The sequence below is a fragment of the Ziziphus jujuba genome, chromosome 2 (genome assembly GCF_031755915.1).
Source record: "Ziziphus jujuba cultivar Dongzao chromosome 2, ASM3175591v1".
Taxonomy (NCBI): domain Eukaryota; kingdom Viridiplantae; phylum Streptophyta; class Magnoliopsida; order Rosales; family Rhamnaceae; genus Ziziphus; species Ziziphus jujuba.
Window position 1 is genome coordinate 26,018,736 of NC_083380.1, and position 22,191 is coordinate 26,040,926.

A 22,191-nucleotide genomic window follows, 5' to 3' on the forward strand; every position below is an offset into this window, starting at 1 on the left:
CGGCCGAAGCTTCCCGACCAAATTCCGGCCACCTCCGGCGGAATTGGGGTCGATGGAGACCGTATTGGTAATCCTCGTTCCACGAGCTTTGATTCGGTATATCATTCACCTATTTTGGTTAAAGTTTGTGTTTGACCCCCCGAGTACCGGGTATTATTTACCGATTAAAATATTAATTTATTTGACTGTCTGTGAATTTTGTTCTAGGAGCACCGGTGAGTCGTAGAATTGATCTCATGGTGGATCATGGGTTTAATTGCGTGCTCCAGGTGAGTGACCCACCTTCAATTTAATTTTAGGAATTTAATTGGTGAATATATTATGTGTGATTTAAATATTTGGAATTTAATTTCTATGTGCCAAATATTTATGTGATTTATTGTGGATTTATTGGTGAATTTATTGGATTTAAAAAAAGGTGCATTTTACAAATTTATGCCATGTGCAAATTATATTATGGTTTTAAGGATTATGAAATTCTTGTGGTTTTAACATTAAATCGGGCATGATTTGATTTTCAAATATTTCAAGGAAAATATTTGCTCATGTTGGTGATTTCAATTTTTATAAAATATGCCCATGAAATATTATGAGATTTAATTATTATGTTTCGAAAATTATTTATGCTATTGGGAAAATGTGGATATTTGAATTGATGGATTCGGGAGTTCGTGGATTTGAAAATCATGGAATTTATGGTATTGATTATAAAGAAATTGTGGAGAATTTCCCGGTTCAAGCGGATGGACTATACCCGCTGTGTTTATGTAAAAATGTGAAATTTATTATATAAATTAAATTTGTGGATTTTATGATTTTTAGATGCACCGTGCACGTACTGGTGTTCTGTTTATATGTGATATGGTTAGTGTGCACACGGTTGTGATTAGCGCGCAGGTGGGTGTGAGTAGCGCGCGGTTGATATTATGAGGTTGTCCTGTGGTTGCCATCGGATGAGGGTAGGCCACCCCTCCTTGGCCGGGACACCAGGTTAGCAGCGGCGCAGTGGGACGCCATGCGACCGTATGCCGGTTTCTTTCTATAACCTCCTGTCTGGCGGTACCTTAGGACGCTGGGTACTGTTAGTGCCACTGGTATATAGTGGGTGCATCAAATGATTTTCAGAACTGTGTTTTAAAAATAAAATGTTTTGAAACTGTATTGGAATTAAAAATATAATTATTACCATTTCTGGTATTTATTTGATGTCTTGGTTTTCGGGGAATACGAACAAAAGGATTTGTGAAAAGGTTTTAAAATGGGAACTTTTCCAACTGAGAGAATTGTAAGGGTTTTGAGAGAAATTATTATTTCCAATTAATTATTATTTATATACTTATTACCGTGATATTATATTGTATAGTAGATAGGGTCACTCACTGAGATGATTAGCATCTCACACTCTTAAATTCCGTTCCCCTAGGTCTAGGTTGGAGACGTTGATTGTCCGGGACGAGCCCAACGCCTCAGTTCGTTGCCGAAGGTTCAAGAAGTTTTTCTTTCCTTTTTCCTTTCCATCATGTATTACTTCTTATCTGTCATTTTATAAATTCCACATTTGTTGTATAACGCTCTGTATACTGTATTGGACGTGTAGTTTTTATTTATGCACTGGGTTGCTACTGTTGTTTTATTTTGAAGTGCTGCAATTTGTGGAATCAATTTGTAGTATTGTGGGAGGAATAAGGGGATGTTTTGAGAAGTGTGTTTTCAGTGCAAGTAAATTTTTGGTTAGTCCTACCCTTAGGGGAGGTGCTGCCGGATTTTCCTTTGCAAGGTTCGGTGGTATTTCCCTAGGATCAGGACTTGTCTAGGGTTCCGGGGAAGGAATTCTGAACGGGTCCTGACACCAGTGCCTCACACTAGCCACATTTACTCTAGTAGGGCATCACACTAGTTTACCTTGGTTGTAACACCCCGTCCCAAAGTATGTCGGAATTTTCGCACATTGACCAAGGCTGACCATTGATCGAGAGGTTTAAAATTTTGACTTTTTGTTTTGGGTGAAATTTTGCATTGACCGAGGTACCATTGCAAAGTACGTGTCATCCTGAATTTTTAGACTAGTAGCACATCAAAATCGGGGCTACCGTTTGAAAGTTATGAGCAAAACAAGTTGAGGTGTAAATTGTCCAAGGGATGTCGAAGTTGACTTTTTGTTCGTGCAAAGTTGAGCTTTGACTTATGTATGGTTGTGAAGTACTCATCGATACGAGTTCATAGACTAGCAGTACGTCCGATTTGGACATGTGGTTTGAAAGTTACGGACTTGTGAAGTTTTTTCGAGATAGCATTTACTATTCATGGATCTGTATGTGTGTGAACAGTGATGCCACATGTTACAAAAAGTGGACCCACCCATGAGTGCACAGTGGCACCCACAGGCGTTTTGACTAGTTGAGAAGGGGAGGGAGGAGAGAGAAGGAGAAGAAGGATAGAGAAAGAGAGAGAAAAAGGGGAAGGACCGGCCAACTGCCATTCACCCATTTTCGACCACCAGAATATTACACGCACTTGACCACCGTGACCCACCCATCAAAACCGGCCAGCCAGCCAAAAATCACGGCCAGATCGTCGGCGACGAGCCCAGATCGGGGTGTTTTCCGGTGAGCGATCTGTTTCCTTCTTCGGCCGATTTCTCCCAAACCAGACCTCCGTTTGCCTCACCGCCAATCCCGTTGATTCACTCATTCCCCAATCTACCCTCCCACCAAAACTCACGACCACTGGCCATCGGACGCGCCGCCGGCAGTGATGGGTTCTGGTGACCACGGCAGCTCATCAGGAAATCGATTTTCCGACTAGTTTCCAGTTGCACCGCCCACCTTTTCCCACCAATTCCGACCCTCTGAACCCAGATCTAAGGTCGGTTTCCTCCAATTCATGGTAGTTTGTGAGAGCTGAGAACCTAAAAATCGAAACCTTCCCGGCGAGATTTCAGCCACCTCGGGTCCAATCTCCGGAATGTAACACCCCGTCCCAAAGTACAATGGAAATTTTCCAACTTTGACCGTTGACCGTTGACTTTGACCGTTAACCGTTGACCAAGGGGTCAAAAGTTGACTTTTTGACTCAGATGAAATTCTAGGTTGACTAAGGTATCGTTACGAAGTACACGTTGGCACGAGTTCGTAGACTAGTAGCACATTGAAAACGGAGCTACGGTTTGAAAGATATGAGCAAAACAAGTTGAGGTCCAAACTATCCAAGGGGTGCCGGAGTTGATTTTTTATTCATGCAATGTTGAGCTTTGACTCATGCATGGTTGTGAAGTGCTCGTCGATACGAGTCCGTAGACTAGCGGCACGTCCGATTTGGACATGTGGTTTGGAAGATATAGACCTGTAGATTTTTCCAAATACTGTATTATTTTAATATTATTTTTAAACGTGTAACGATGTGCTACGTGTGACTTAATAAATGTGACCATGTGTCACCATGTTGAGATGCCACATGTCAACCGTGCTTAATATCATATTATTTTATTATTATTGTATATAATAATATTATTTTTATATTATTTAATTATTTAATTTTATTTTATTATCTTTTTTCTTTTTCTTTTCTTCTCCCCACGTGGGAAAAAAAGAGAGGGGGGGCAGGGGGACACGGGGGGAATTTCTCTTTTCTTTCTTCTTCTTCTCCTTCTTCTTCTTTTCTCCCCCTACGGGTCCACTTTCCTCCTCCCTCATCTCCGGCCAATTGATCACCGTGCGGACGGCAGCAGGCCACACGCGCTGGACAGACCGGCAACCCACGACCTCGGTCACTCAATCTCCGGCCGGTGGGGTGGCTAACTCACCGGGATAGGCCTCCAACGCCGGCGTCTGGTGTGTCGCTGGTTTGCCCGTTTTCCGGCAGCCATCGGTCGTGCAACCGGTCCTTTCCCACTAATTTGGACCCTCTGATTCCGATTCTGAGCTCCAATTAACTCAACTCCTGTTGATTTGCAAGATACGAAGGGATCATAACCGGCCAAAGCTTTCCGGCGAAATTCAGGCCACCGCCGGCGGAATTGGGATCGATGGAGACCGGTAATGCGATCCTCGTTCCACAAGCTTCGATTCGGTATATTATTCGACAATTTTGGTTAACGTTTGTGTTTGACCCCCCGGGTACTGGGTATTATTTACCCGAATAAAATATTAATTTATTTGACTGTGTGTGAATTGTGTTCTAGGAGCACGGGTGAGTCGTGGAATTGATCCCATGGTGGATCATGGTTTAATTGCGTGCTCCAGGTGAGTGACCCACCTTTAAAAATGTTTTGGGGTAATTAATTATATTTATTGGTGTTTAATTGATATCTGCAATTATGCTCATGTGGTGAAATTTAATTATAATTATGGAAAAATATTATTTTATACGTACGTGTATGTTATTGGTGCTAAATGGAATTTTTTGGGTTTTTAAGAAATCCCCGATTTTTATTATTGTGATTTAATTGTATTTATTACACATGAGCAAGTATTTTCAGTAATTAATTGTGTCTGGATTTTATATTATTTTTGGGCATAATTGGTTTGAATATTTTAAGAAAATTATTTGTTTAATTGGTGGTTTAAATTTTATAATTATGCCCGTGGTATATTATTTGTTGAACCTCGTGTTACGAGAAAAATTATTATTTTATTGGTTATCGATGTTTTCATACTGGGTTGTTAAATGAAAATATGTGGGATGGTAAATGTGAAATTGGTATATTTCCCACGGTAATTTTGAAAAACGGTACGGTTGATTTAATAATTATTTTAAACGCATTCATACAGTATTGGTGTTCTGGTGTATGTATATGTGGTTTAGCGTGCAAGTATTATGTCTCCCGTGAGTTGCCATTGGACCGAGGACAGGCAAGTCTTATATATTGCGCATCAGCCGCCCCTTTCCTTGGCCAGGATGACGGTTTCAGCAGCGGTACTGTCGGGATGCCGAAGTGCCGTTTGCAAGTTTCTCTCTTTAATCTCCCCGCCAGTCGGTGCTCGGGATGCTGGGTATCGGAGGGCATCACTGGTATATGGTATGGTGCGTCAAGTATAATTTTTCGGATAGAAATTTCAAACCCCAAAGAGTGCAAAAATTATTTATTATAATTTATTACATTTTTTTTATATTTGGGGTATTTATTTATTGTTTATTAAATTAATTGATCCCTTGGTTTTCAGGAGGTATGAATATTGGGTTTTGTGAAAATGTTTTAAAAGGGAAACATTTCCAACGGAGTGAATAGTGAGGGCTTTGAGAGAAAATATTACTTCAATTGTTTATTATTATTTATTTATTTAATTGTTAGTATTAATTAAATTTCTTTATTTATTATATTAATATTATTAAAGGTGTTCAGTATATAGGGTCACTCACTAAGATGATTAGCATCTCACATTTTTAAATTCCGTTCCCCTAGGTCCAGGTTGGGAGACGTTGATCGTCCGGGGCGAGCCCGACGTCTCAGTTCGTTGTCGAAAGTCCAAGAAGTATTTCTTCCCTTTTCCTCTCCATCTTGTATTACTTCTTTATCTGTCATCGTATAAATTCCACATTTATTTGTATAATGCTCTATATACTGTATTGGACATGTAGTTATTATTTATGCACTGAGTTGCTGTTATTCTTTGAAGTGCTGTAAATTTGTGGAATCAATTTGTAGTATCGTGGGAGGAATAAGGGGATGAATATAAAAGTGTGTTTTCAGTGCAGGTAATTTTTGGTAAGTCCTACCTTTAGGGGAGGTGCTGCCGGATTTTCCGTTGGAAGGTTCGGTGGTATTTCCCTGGGATCAGGGCTTATCTAGGGTTCCGGGGAGGAATTCTGGACGGGTCCTGACAGGAAGGTCCTTCAATCCTTAATCCTCATGTTGTAAGCTTCATTTCGATATATAATTTGCGAATAGTGGTTGTAGTTTGTGTTTGCTCCCCCGGATACCGGATATTATTTACTCGAATAAAATATTAATTTATTTAATCTTGTGTAATATTGTTATTCTAGAAGTACGTGTGAGTCGTAGAATTGATCCTATGGAGGATCTTGGCTGGATTGCATTCGCGAGGTAAGTGACCCACCTTCAAAATTGTTTTGGGTGATTAATTATATATTTTGTGTTAATTGATTTTTTTGGAAAATATGTTTTATGTGTTGGTGATTTAATAAAATTATTCTTTAATTTTATATTGTTAATTTATGATAATTTTAATGTGTGTTTTGGTGCCAAAAATATATTTGTGAATTTAAAGTGTGAATTTAAAGGAATTGTGGTTTTAATTCTTTTAATTTATTGTTTTGTTTATATTAGATTTATTGTGCATAATTGTATGATTTTAATACTATATGAATTTATGTAATATTACTTTGGTATGGATTGATTGTATGAATTTGAAGGAAATTATTTGTTTTAAATTTATTATATATTGAGAAATTATGGATTTTAATTGTTTATGAAGTTTATGTGGGTTTAAAGGATATGTTGATTTAAATTAATTTTTGAGGATTTGAGAAAGATATGGGTTTGAATTATTATGTTTAAGAATATTTATACATTGGAATATTAAAGATTTGACTTTATGCCATTGGAAAAATTCGTATATTTGTATTGATGGAATTGAGAGTTGATGGATTTGAAATTTATGGAACTTATGTGATGGATTTATCATGATGATTTTAAAAAGAAATGTGAAAAATTTATGGGTTTAAATGGATAAAATAAACCCAATAGTATTTTATACAAATATTGATTTTATGATTTATGAGTTTTTAGATGTACCACACACATACTAGTGTTCTGTATATGTGGATATGATTAGTGCGCACATGGATATGATTAGCGCGCAGATGGGTGTGAGTAGTGCGCAGGTGATTTATGGGTTGTCCTGTGGTTGCCATCGGACCGAGGGTCGGCAAGTTGATATCGGCCGTAGCCACCCCCCACCATGGCCAGGACGCCTATTTGCAGCGGCACGGTGGGACGCCACGCTACCGTATGCCGGTTTCTCTCTTTAACCTCTTGTCTGGCGATGCTCGGAACGCTGGGTACCGTTGGCGCCACTGGTATATAGTGTGTGCATCAAACGATTTCACGACATGATTTTCAAATATGAAATATTTTAAAAATCTGTTTTAATTAAAATGTATTTAATAGTGTTTTATTAATTATTTAAATTTAAAGGTTACGCAATTTTTTATAAAAATGATTTTACGAATTTATTATTCAAATTGTTTTGGTATTTTGAAATCAATTCTAATATATTATATTTTCTTTCATTTTATTTTATTCTTAACATTTATTTTAAATGGATGTTTTATTTTGATTAAATTATTCCTTTACTTAATTGTTCAATTAATTGAGTTATTCTAATTATTTGATTACTGCCTGAATTGTCTTAATATGAGTTCATTGATATCTTGGTATTATTTGTTGATGATATGTTATTAATCTTTGGTAATTGTTATAAAAGTTTATTTTCATTTCTATTATTATTTTTATTCTAATTTTGGATTCTTAATTTGTTGTGTTTTATTTGTAAATTAGTTGATTAATTATTTTTTGAATCTTGGAGCATAAAACATCGGGTTTTGTGAAAATGTTTTAAAAAGGGAAGATTTTCAACTGAGTGACCGTGAAGGTTTTGAGAGAAAAATTATTTTCAACCATTATTACTAAACTATTCATGTATTTATTTATTTATTTATTATTTATTTATTTACTTATTACTAAATTCCTTAATTATTAGTAGTTAGTAGACTGGGTCGCTCATTAATATGATTAGCATCTCATGTTTTCAAATTTCATTTCCTTAGGCTCAGGTGGTAGACATTGTTTGATCAGGACAAGCTTGACAATTTGATCATTCCTGGAACTCCGAGAAGTCTTCTTTTCTTCATTTCTTATTATGTAATTTTTTTTCTACTCTGTTGTATTAATTATCATACTTAGAACTTTATTAACGCTCTATATACTATGTTGGAAGTATTATTTAATTGATTATGCATTGATTCTTTATTATTCATTTGAAGTGCTGCAAATTTGTGGAGTTAAATCATAGCAAGGTGGGAGGAATAAGGTGGTGTATATAGAAGTATATTTTCAGTGCAAGAAAATTGGGGTAAGTCCAACCCTTAGGGGAGGTTCTGTCGAATTTTCCATTGGAGGGTCCGGTAGAGTTTCCCTAGGATTAGGATTTGTCTGGGGTTCCAGTGAGAGATCTTGGACAGGTCCTGACATTGGTCGTCACAATCAACCCCAATGTATTATTAACTAATCTAGCTTTTTCTTGTCTTACATCTTTTAGGCTCACAAGTAGTACAATACACTCCTTTGGGATCTAGCATCATTGTTAGAACATTTTTCGTTGAGTATAGGCTTTGATTTGTAATGCCCCACTCTCTTTACTGATATTGTCCCTTTTTTATCCACTGCACTTTAGACGGTATGGGCTTTTGTTTAGATTTTCTAAAAGATCACCATCCTAATATTACTCCAATTGTAGTATGTTTAACTTCAAAGTTTTTACAAATCCTAAAACCAACTACTTTGAAAAGGCCTTGGTTGTTAAAAAAATATCTACTTTATATTTAAACTATTATTGTTTCACACTTGGGTGATATGGGATTGAATTAAGTGGTCTTTGCCAATGAGGTAGCCTGCTAGTGCCTCGCACTTGCCCACACATACCTTAGCAGCATCACACTGATAAAACTCTGGTTGTCATAATCTACCTCAGTATATTATTCACTGATCTTACTCTTTCTTACCTTATTTCCTTCAAGGCTCACAAGTTTTATAGAAAATTTCGAGAAAAAAAAGGAGTTTAAATTTTAAAGGGTATGAGTTTAATAGTAAAATTGTACTTTTTGTATAAGGTAGATAATGTAATGGAGGATTCCTCCCTTACGTTGAGGAATCTTATTCCACTATCTTGGTAAAATTGTTAAGGCTATGTTTGAGAAGTATTGAAATTAGTGAGAATTTAAAATTCTCTAAATAATAAAATTTTCCTATGTTTGAATCATTTTTAAAAGGAAGAAATTATAGGTCTTAGTGGAAACTAAATCTCACAATATGGGAAAATAAGATAAAAAATAAATTTTCCAAAAAAAGTGTCATTTTAAATTTTCCTTAGAAACTAGTTTTATATATATTAGTAATAGGCAATTTTGTCCTAAATTTTTAAAATACAAATTGATTAATTACTTGTAAATCCTAACTATTCTAATAGAAACCAAATGCTTCAAAGCATAATTTATAAGAAATTGATTTCTAGGCAATTGATTGTTAAGAAATTAATTATAGAGAATTAGTATTTTTTTTTTTTCAAAATTTTGATGCTTCTCAAATGAGGCTTAAGGAGGGAATGAAATCCCCATTCCTTGCACATTTTGTCCAACCAAACATAGGAACAAGACTTCCAATGGAATGACAATTCCATTCTCTTAATGGTTCCACAAACCAAACATCATCTAAATAAATTGAACTATAAAATCCTAATTATTTTGTAATTTGAGAAGTTTAGATATATCTTCTTTATTTGCCTTGATATTTAGGAAGTGATTTGATTTACCTCTAAACCACCAAATATATTCGCAAGGGCACTTTGGTTTATGGAAAGGTTATTCCTATTAAAAGGGGAATAAATGTCCATGAAAATTTTAAAAAAAGAAAAAAAGAAACGGAACTATAATTACAATTTATATATTTGGAAACAATAAAAAATTATATTCAAAGTTTAATCTTTATAAATATCAAATTTGGTTAAAATAAATAAAAAAGTCAACTTTTACTTTTATCTATGTACTTTTAAAATGTATATGCCATCTAAATTTAAATTTGTTACAAATATTGTAATGCTCTATTTAAAACTAATCTAGATTGGAATATGGAAATGACAATTTTGAGGTTTTAAAAAAGAATAGTTAATCCTTCAAATGAAGGATTATCTATTTTTTTTTAATAGCTATTCCTTAAGTTAAAAATACAGTAATACATCGTTATAATAATACCCTATAACAGAATAATCTTCATCAAGTTATAAAAAAATTTTGGTCTAAACTTCGATCAGTTATAAATAAGAATAAATTCTAGATTGTAATAAGTTTTTAAGATCCAATTTTAAGAAATTTTGCAACCACCTATAATAATTATCTATATAATACAAAAAATATAAAATACATTACATTAAAGGTTTAACATGATATAAAATATTTATGCAAAATTGTTTGGGACAATAACTTATTCTTTAGAGTTGTTACGACATTAATTTTCTTTGTAGAATTTTTACAGCATCAATGAACTTATAGGTATATAATAATTGGTCAGCATGAATACTCTTTGTTGAAGCCAAAATATTTTTAGCTTCTCAAGCATATTTCAAGCTTCTTGGCATGAAACTTTTTGTATTTCCCATAAAATCTTCCTCAATATTATATTTAAATATTAAATTAAACTATTTGCAGTATCTTTCCTAATAAAGAGAAGGTATAACTTGATTGATTGAGAATTTTATAGGATTTGTTAGACAATAGGATTTTTAACTACACCTCCTCAAAATTATATCTTTCTCATAGTTGTAAAATTAGTTTCGTCCTAATAGTATGACAAAAAAGAGGTTTTATTGTATACTAAACCAAGAAAAACTAATGTTGTTGAATAGCTATTTTATTTTTGGATTCATTGTGCATATCAAACCTGACCTAAGTTTTAGGTTCTGAGTCCTAACATCTCATATCTCCAACTTGGACCACGCATGGATTTCCTAATGACAAAACCTAGCTATTTCCATGAAGAAATAGATAGATATATATAAAACCACCACCAAATACATTCCTATGCCTTAGGTTCAAAGAAATTCTTAGGTATACAGTGTGTACCGAGCTGGCTTTTGACTTGGTATACATTGGCAATTAATATGATGCCATGTTTGCAACAGTTACACGTCATTTAAAAAAATTCTAGATAAGGGACCGGGGGCTTCTAATGTTGCTTATAGTCATTTTCTCTTATTTATTATTTTTTTCTCGCATCTCCCCTCACCTTCTTTATCAGAAATTTAAAAAAAGGGAAAAAGAATCTCCATTGTGTCAAGCTCTTCTCTTCCTATTTTTGAAATGTCTATAAGATGCAACAAAAAGTATATATATTTATATACATATAAAAAAAAAAAATCTAGGGTACTAAATACTTTCTCCTTTGAGTTCCTCATTTGACGTTTCTAATTCCACTTACAAATAAATTCAATACATATATAATTAAAAAAATAAAAGCACTTTCAGCAAAATCAAATATGGAATTGGTATACTTCTTGATGTGAATTAGTTTAATGTAGGGTTTCATGAATTTACGATCTTTGATACCCATTTGCTTTGCAGCTGCATTTTTTATCCGATAAAATTAGGGGTTTGAGTTTTCAAACCATAAGGATTATTTTTTTATTTGTTACAAAGAGGAGGAATAGAGCAAAAAGACTCCAAATATGTTAGAAGTCTACAATTTCTTATGTGGACCTTTTAAAATGGTGTAAAACTATCAATGCCGCATCATTCTAATGACCAATGTGTACCAAGTTAGCCAATGTGGTACACATTGTGTACCTAAAAATTTCTCCTTAGGTTTGAGTCCCAACATGACATATATTGAGTCTCAACCATGCATGGATTTTCCAATGACAAAGCCTAGCTGCCTCCATCTAAACGAAAGGAATATACTATTAATGTAGAATATTTCTAAAATTATTGCATTTAAATAGGGATGGTAACACAACGTATATAACCCAATCCTCACGGTGATCCATCCCTAATGGGGTGGAGATTGCCTAATTAAATGGGCAGCAAGGCGGGGACTGTGGCAAGCTGCCCTGGGTTAAGGACAGGTGTCAGGACCCGTTCAGAATTCTTCCTCGGAATCCTAGACAAGCCCTGATCCCAGGGAAATACCACCGAACCTTCCAACGGAAAATCCGGCAGCACCTCTCCTAAGGGTAGGACTAACCAAAAATTTTCTGAATTGAAAACACACTTCTATATACATCCCCTTATTCTTCCCATATTACTATAATTTGTATCCACAAATTTATAGCATTTCAAAGAATAACAGCAACTTAGTGCATAAATAATAACCATACGTCCAATACAGCATACAGAGCATTATACAGATAAATGTGGAATTAATAAAATGACAGATAAAGAAATAATACATGATGGAGAGGAAAAAGGGAAGAAGTACTTATTGGACTTTCGGCAACGAACTGAGACGTTGGGCTCGCCCCGGACAATCAACGTCTCCCAACCTGGACCTAGGGGAACGGAATTTAAAAATGTGAGATGCTAATCATCTCAGTGAGTGACCCTATCTACTGAACACCTTTAATATTAATAATATAGCACTGAAAGGAATTTAATTAATATCAACAATTAAATAAATAAATAATAATAACAATTGGAGTAATATTTTCTCTCAAAACCCTTACGATTCTCTCGGTTGGAAATGTTCCCCTTTTAAAACATTTTCACAAAACCCGATATTCGTATTTTCCAAAAACCAAGGGATCAAATAATTTAATAAACAACAAATAAATAAATACCCCAAATATAATTAAAATGTAATAAATTATAATAAATAATTTTTGTACTCTTTGGGGTTTGAAATTTCTATCCGAAAAATTTGTACTTGACGCACCACACCATATACCAGTGATGCCCTCCGATACCCAGCGTCCTGAGCACCGACTGGCGGGAAGATTAAAGAAAGAAACTTGCAAACGGCACTTCGGCGTCCCGACAGTACCGCTGCTGAAACCGTCATCCCGGCCAAGGAGGGGGGCGGCTGTGTGCACTATATAAGACTTGCCTGCCCTCGGTCCAATGGCAACTCACAGGAGACATAATACTTGCGCGCTAACCACATATATACCAGAACACCAATATTGTATGAGTGCGTCTAAAATAATTACTAAATTAATTATAACCGTACCGTTTTTCTAAAAATTATCGTGGGAAATATACCAATTTTCACATTTACCATCCCACATATTTTTCTTTAGCAAACCCGGTACGAAACCATCGATAACGAATAAACAAATAATTTTTCTCGTAACACGAGGTTCAACAAATAATATACCATGGGCATAATTATAAAAATTAAACCACCAAATTAAACAAATAATTTCTCAAAATATTTAAACCAATTATGCCCAAAAATAATATAAAATTCAGACACAATTAATTACTGAAAATACTTGCTCATGTGTAATAAATACCATTTAATCACAATAAAATAATAATCGGGAATTTCTTAATGACCCCAAAATTCCGTTTAGCACCAATGAGTAAATATATATATAAAATAATATTTTTTTCCCGATTATATTCAAATTCCACCACATGAGCATAATTGCAGATATCAATTAAATACCAAATAAATATAATTAATTACCCCAAAACATTTTTAAAGGTTGGTCACTCACCTGGAGCAAGCAATTAAACCATGATCCACCATGGGATCAATTCCACGACTCATCCGTGCTCCTAGAATACAATTCACGCACAGTCAAATAAATTAATATTTTATTCGGATAAATAATACTCGGTACCCGGGGGGTCAAACACAAACGTTAACCAAAATTGTCGAATAATATACCGAATCGAAGCTTGTGGAACGAGGATTGCATTAACGATCTCCATCGACCCCAATTCCACCGGCGATGGCCAGAATTTGGCCGGAAAGCTTCGGCCGGTTATGATCCCTTCGTATCTTGCAAATCAACGGGAGTTGAGTTAATTGGAGCTCAGAATCGGAATCAGAGGGTCCAAATTAGTGGGAAAGGACCGGTTGCACGACCGATGGCTGCCGGAAAACGGGCAAACCAGAAACACACCGGCCGCCGGTGTTGGAGGTCGATCCCGGCGCGTTAGCCACCCCGCCGGCTAGAGATTGAGTGACCGAGGTCGTGGGTCACCGGTCTGTCCAGCGCGTGTGGCCTGCCGCCGTCCGCATGGTGATCAATCGGCCGGAGATGAGGGAGGAGGAAAGTGGACCCGCTGGGGGAGAAAAGAAGGAGGAGAAGAAGAAAGAAAAGAGAAATGCCCCCCCCGTGTCCCCCCCCCCCCCCCCCCCCCCCCCCCCTTTTTCCCCACGTGGGGAGAAGAAAAGAAAAAGAAAAAGAAGAAAAAAAAAATTAAATAATTAAATAATATAAAAAAAAACATAATATTATTATATAAAACAACAATAATAAAATAATATGATATTAAACATGGTTGACATGTGGCATCTCAACATGGTGACACATGGTCACATTTATTAAGTCACACATGGCACATCATTACACGTTTAAAAATAATATTAAAATAATACAGTATTTGAAAAACTCTACAGGTCCATAACTTTCAAACCACATGTCCAAATCGGACGTGTCACTAGTCTATGAACTCGTATAGACTAGTACTTCGCAGCCATACATGAGTCAAAGCTCAACTTTGCATGAATAAAAAGTCAACTCGGGCACCCCTTGGACAGTTTGGACCTCAACTTGTTTTGCTCATAACTTTCAAACCGTAGCTCCGTTTTCAACGTGCTACTAGTCTACGAACTCGTGCCAACGTGTACTTGGTAACGGTACCTTAGTCAACCTAGAATTCCAACCGGAACAAAAAGTCAACTTCTAATCCCTTTTGGTCAACGATCAACGGTCAAAGTCAACGGTCAATGGTCAAAGTTGGAAAATTTCCGTTGTAGTTTGGGACGGGGTGTTACACAGGGCCAGGGCGTCTCAAGCAATTTTGAGGCCCTAGGCAGAGAAAAATATTTAGGGCCTTAATATTTTTTCTAAAAATTAAATATTAGTTTTTAAAAAATAGAGTTTTATATAAAATCTAATTTTCTAGCTTTTTGAGATGCAAAGTTACTAATTAAATTTTTATATTCAAGTTTTGATAATAAATCATTTTCAATTGATAAAATTGCCAAATTATTTAATCTTTCTTGAGACATTGTTGAGCGTAAATAAGATGTTATTAATTTTAATTTTGAAAAACTTCTTTCTGCTAAAGCTATACTAATAGGTATTGTCAGTAGTATTTTATAAGCTATCCATGCATTAGGAAAATAATTTAATTTTTTTATAAAGTTTAGTATCTCAAGTGCTGTTTTTAATTCAGGATTTATTATTTCTTTTAAAACTTTGAGTTTTAAAAATAAATCTAAACCATCAATATTAGATAACATGTCATGTTTTAAAAATATTTCAAGTTGCAAACATTCTTCTTTTAGAAAATTATCACCAAGCAATTTTAATTTTTCTACATCATACAAAAAACTAAAATTATCTTCATATATCTTAAATTGTTCAAAACTAATTTGAAGTGAAGAAATAGCATGATCAATTATATAGTTGAAATAATTAATTTTAAAAGATTCTTCAGGTGAAAGTCTCACCTCATTAGTTTCATTCTCATCAAATTCTTTCTTTCTTCTAATTACATGCTTTTCACGAAATTTTGGTTCTACATTCATTTCATTAGCAATCTCTTTAGCACAAATCATAGCAGATGTGAACCCATTTTCTCTATAGTCATTAAAAAATGAAAAAGGACCTTTTAGCTGATCTAATCCAATGGCAATATTCATATCTTTATATTGTAAAAATTTACTAACAATGTTAACTACAAACAATATATCATACCAAATAATCATACCTAATAAAAATTCAAAAATTTCAATCTCATATGTTGCTAAAGAAATCACTTCATTTTTTGTTTTAGGATCATTACTAGCTTCTACTAGTTGATATAAAGCATCTATTATTTGTGGAACTTGATATTTTATTGCTTTAACACGTTCAAGATGACTTTCCCAGCGTGTTTGTGACAATGGTTTAAGAGTGAAATTAGAAACATGGCCTTGCAAAATTTTCCATCTTTTTGTAGAAGAAGAAAATAATGAGTATATACGTTGTGTCATGCCAAAAAATGATATAGCACTAGGACAAGAATTAGCCATATCACAAAGCACTAAATTAAGACTATGACAACCACATGGTGTATAAAAAGCTCTAGAATTTATATCTAACAATCTCTTTTGTACTCCTTGTTGTTTACTTTTCATATTAGACCCATTATCATATCCTTGTCCTCTTATATCATTTATATCAAGTTCAAAATTTTTTATTAAACTATTAAGCATATCAAAAAGACCTTTCCCTGATGTATCATCCACTTTTAAAAATTCTAAAAAATACTCTTCTATTTTGATTGGATTTATTGACATATCTACACATCTTAATATAAGAGACATTTGTTCTTGATGACTTATATCTGGGGTACAATCAAGTATAACTGAAAAGTATTTTGCTTCTTTTATTTTTTTAATTATAATATTTTTTATTTCTGATCCTATTATATTCATTAACTCATTTTGTATGTTATAGCCAAGGTAATGATTATGAATTTCACCATTTTGAATATGTTTAAGGTGTTCTTGCATTATAGGATCAAATTCTGCAATCATTTCAATTAAACTTAAAAAATTTCCATTGTTATCTTGATAAGTCTTCTCATTTGTGCCACAAAATGGCAAATTATTTTTTGCAAGATTTTTAACTACAGCAATAATTCTTACTAATACGTTCCTCCAATGCTCTTTTTCCTTGTTTAGCTTTTCTTGTAAATTTTGATCAATGGTTTTACTTTTAAGTAATCTTATTTCAACATCAAACCAAATATTCATATTTATAATATGTTCACTTCTTGTTTCATGACTTTTAAACTTGGCACTAAGATTTTTCCAATCTTGACATCCTTCGTATACTAATTGAATTGTAGTTGATTTTTGATTAAATAATTTACAAGAAAAGAAAAATACGTTATCTAATTCTTTTTCTCCATTTGGTAATTTTCGAATGTAATGAACAGTAGAAAAGTGTTTAGAATTTCATCATGTGGAAAACATAAATTGGTTTCTCTAATTGGACCTTTTTCAACCAATAAATCTATTAAATTTGTATTTATGTTTTCCCATTGTGTTGGATCATATATATTTTTAACAATAGTTTCATCAATATCATTAAAATTTTTATCTTCTTGATCAACTAATTCATCTTCTTCTAAATTATTATTATCTTCTTCGTTAATATTAATATTTGGTGAATAGATTTATGATTATTAGAAAGTTATTGACATATTTCTTTTTGTCCTAATAAAGTATCATCTTCAAGTGAAAATTCAATTGTTTTTTTCATTTAAATTTTCAATTGGTTTTTCTAAGTTTTGATTTTTAGTATTAGTAACAAACCTATCAAGTGCTCCTTTTTGAGATTGAATAAATTCTTCTGTTTTTCTTTTTTTCATACGTTTGGCATATCCAGACTCATATTTTCTAGCAGACATATTTATATTCAAATAATAGAAAATATAGATCCCTAATATTTTATCAAAATTAAAATGCTTAAATTAAAGAAACAATAAAACCTTATTTATGCCTTGCACTTTCAATTTGATGATACTTTGAAGTCTGATACTGTTACTTGCATGAATGTGATAAAAGAACAAACAAATATTAATTTTTATTTAGATTAATTAGAATAAGCATCTAGGAGAATAATTGGCCCAAATTAAAAACACCATGTAAGGATTCAAATCTAATCAATTAAGTTGAATAAAAGATATAAAATAAAAATAAAAACACAAAATACAGAACAAAACCATGAGCTATATATATATATATATATATAAGCACAATAAGAATGATTAGTAAATAACTACATCACGAATTCATATAAAATAATATATATATATATATATATATATAATATGAGGAGAATGAATTTAAATTCATTAAAATAAATAAAAACCAACAAGCTTACTTTTAATTTTGGGGCCTTCTGGATTAGAATTGCAATTATGTATATTGAGTATCAAAGATTAAACAACTATAAAAGATGAGTAAATAAGAAGAGATGAGTGAATGAGAAGAGAATAAAGGAAGTTAGCAAGAGAAAAAAAAACGCATAAACTCTGCAGAAACAGGAATAAATATTTAATATGTGTTTTTCTTTTTTTTTTTTTACCGTTACAATCTAATTAATTATAGAAATAGAATATAAAAAATTTCAATTAAATTTTATTAGTGTTCTTTTCCAAAGATAAAAATAATTATAAATAATTATAGTAATAAATGATCAATTAAAGATAATTTAGAATCCTAACAATAACCAACTTTTTATATTTCCAAAATAAATTAATAATAATATTTTATTTAATAAATATATATATATATATAATATAGAAAATATATTTTTTTTGGGCCCCAATAAAATGGGGGGCCTAGGCATATGCCTTAGTGGCCTATGCCTTCAGCCGGCCCTGGACAGGGCAGGGATGGGGATTATACTCCATGCCCTGTATCTGCCCTGTTTATATCTATATATATATATATATATATTTAAATATCTATATACAGATACATATTTATTTAAATATATAATTTTTTTGTTTTATTCAAATATATATATATATATATATATTTTTATACTTTTTTATGATATTAATCATATTATGTAACACTCTGACCCAAGAAAACACTCTGAATTTGAATTTTTTACAAAATTTGACTGAGTTGACCAAGTGGGTTCCATAGTTGTTTTTCTTTTTCATACAACAAGAATTTCACTTTGATCCAGGCACCACAGTGAATTACGCATTGACCCAAATTCGTAGATTAGTAGTATGCCAAAATCAGAGCTAAGATTAGAAAGTTATGATTATAATAAAATACAATCAGACTAATTGAGTGAGCCTAAGTTAACTTTTTAGTTGTATAGATTTTGATTTTGACTTATGTACTATTATATAGTACTCATCGATGCGAGTCTGTAGGCTAACAACACGCTTAATTTAGACCTATGGTTAAAAAATTATGGATATGTAAAGTTGTACTTATTTTTCTATAATTGACTTTATTGGTTAGTTTATCAAAAAGGATGTAAAGGGATATTTGAAAACATCCCTGATGGGTACCATGTGTCACCAATCTATAGGTGATACGTGGCAACTTATTTTGCTTTTCTTTTTCTTTTCTTTTCCTCTCTCTCTCTCTCTCTCTCTCTCTCTCTCTTTCTCTCTTGGATTGGACATAATTGATTGTTATCCAACCACCAAATGATGACATGCATTGGTCACTGGCATAGCCCTATCACCGGCGACTGCGGCCTTTAGATTTTGCATTTGATGGGTTGGCGACATGCCCAAATCGGGCTTCAAAAGCTGGCAGCAACCATTATCTGGCAAACCCAGCCTAACCTTTACCTCTATCCCTTTTATTTTGAAGCCCCTGATTCTAAATATGGCCTTTGTTCCTCCAAATTCTAAGTCATTTGATAGTTATGTCAACTGAATATTTTTCGACTTTCGACAGTGGGTTTTGTTAAATTAAGCTAAGTATCCTTAATCCTTTCTCATAAGCTTTCATTTGGTATATAGTTTGCTAATTTTGGTTAAGTATTTAAAATTTTACCATTTTGAGCTAACTTTGAAATTACTTTCAAAATTGGTTTATGGTGGAAGTTCTTCCCAAGAAAATTATTGCATAGAGGTTCTGAATGATAATGGGGTTTAATGAAATATTCAATTACATAAAAATTGAGCACACATAGGAGAAACCCCAAATTTTCAAGTAATAGGCCATTCGGGGTCACTGTATAGCTGGACTCCTTTGGTGTTCAACTTTGGGAACCCGAAATATTGAATATAAATTTTAAAATATTTAATGCATTTTGGTATTGTTGAAGAATGTATGTGATATCTATAATATTCCTTGTACATGTTAGGAATCTGAGGGAACTTGCGTTGGACCCTGTAGTAGAGCGAGAATGGGTGAATGTCAGTATTATTAGTCGCATGCTTTTCTAAGTTTTATTTTAGAGTAATATATATATATATATATATAATTAAGTGAACTTATAGACTTGAAGATTTATACTATTGGAGGGGCATTTTAATATGTTATGGTCTTCTCTACACAGCTTACTAATGTGCATTGATGGAATTGGTATTCATATCAATAAAATGTGTAAATGTACTTTTTTTTTTCATATATATATTCGTATAAGTACAATTATCATATATAAGAGTAAATATTTTATGAGATTGGATTGAGAAAGGTTTCATTTTCTTCCAGATTAATTTGGACTTTATTAAATATTAAACTATTTATTAGGTTGGTTGTAAAATTAAAAACATATTATGATGAGAATCCGCCCGTACTCATACAACCGACTACTTACTGGGGTGTTGATCCTATACAAATGAAGACGGGGCCAATCACGAGAGCACAAGCTAAGAGATTCAAGGACAACTTGGATAGCTTTATACATGGTGTGATTCAAACTCAAGAGGGCATGACAATACCCAAAGATCCAAAGCCCATCTTGTGTATCCAAGTTACAAAGGCAGAAATGGACCTGATAAGCTATTTTAGTGCATCTATGGATTCCAGGTAGCAAGGAATTAATATTTACTTATGAATGAGATTGAGCACTCCAAGAGACCATGAAATCATGTTAAGGCAGAAGCATCACATTTGTGCACAAGATTCCATTTGGTCAAAAATCATCCAATTTGGCATTGGCTTTGACCTTTCTTGTGGCTCAAGCAAGTTTTCCTTATTCCAATCAAGAGCAATGTATGGGAACCAATATTAATCCTATTTGGCATCCTACATGGCATATAGAACTGATTTGGAGCTTAAACTAGCTGATGATTGGATTAAAACAGCTTAGTTGTAAAACTAATTAACTAGTTTCTTAAACTGAAATTTGACTTTTGTTTTAGAAAATTAGTCATTTATTTTGATTTTTAATTATTTATTTTCTAGAAAAATTACTTTGGGAAAGTTGGAATTTTATTATTTTAGTTGTAAATTAATTAATTCCTATTTCAAAAATTAAGGAATTAATTAGTCCAATTTAGTTTAGGAAATGTTAGAAAATTTGGTCACTTTCCTAATTTCTTTCTATGATGGCTAAATTTACCTAATAGGCTTAGGGTTTATTGTTTTGTAACTTTAGCCTATTTAAAAGCTTATTTTTTTATGGAACAGGCGTTTAGATTGTTATTCAAAAATTATTATGAGAAAAATTCTCTTTGTTTTCTTTGAATACCAAAAACACTTAATAGAGATCATGTGTTTTAGTTTGACTTATCAATAGGACATCCATCACCTATTGTGGCATCTTTATCATATACTAAGATTTCTAGTCACAAGTTGATTAGGGGTTAAGGTGATCACTAGAATCTAAACTTAATTTTCGATCCGTACTAATATAATATGAGCTTAGGAGCAAGTGGATCTAGGTTCGTATCATATTAGTTTATATGTTTTTTTTTTTAAATGCTTCCATGCTTTAATTTTGCCTATAACCTATGATTGCATGTGGAATTGTTTATCATTAACTTTAATTTTGGTAAAACAACATATTATTAAAATGTGTCTACTTATGTGTGTGTGTGTGTGTGTGTACATAATTAATTAAATGTATATGACTTTGTTAGATTACTTGTTTATTTATTTGTTTAATTATACATCTATTTACTTGTTCATTTATTAATTAAATGTTGATTTTTAAGAATTAAGAGTTATAAAAGTATTTAATATTAAGATGATTTTAATGTGGTCTATTTTCATAAAATTTTATATTTGGATTTTCAAAATTTTTATTATTGGTTATTAAATTTTGGCTTGTACTTAAATGTGTAAAGTTACAGTTGATTTTATGGAATTTGTAAGATTATTTGTTGTGTTTAAATTTTATTATTTTTCTTATTTTTATTTGTTCGCTATTTATTTATTTATCTAAAATATTTATTTACAGTTTTAAAATGTAATTATAAGAAGTCGATGTTTTCATAATTGTATGTTTATACATGATTAGTTGGTCTATCAATATACCATATAATACCATATTCTCAATATACACATGATCGATTTTAGTGCACAGACTATATGTAGTTATTCCTTATCCACTGTGGTGAGAAATGGTAGATAGGTATTTTATAGTGATAGCATTAGCCATCCTATAAGCACTAAGGTAAGCCAAGGTAGACAAGTATTTTTATAGTGACGACATTTGCCAGACTCCCTTTTGCAATAGAATGGTAAGTTATTTAGTATTGACATCTTTGGGATGCTAAAAGGGCCACCTGCATGTTCTTTTCTTC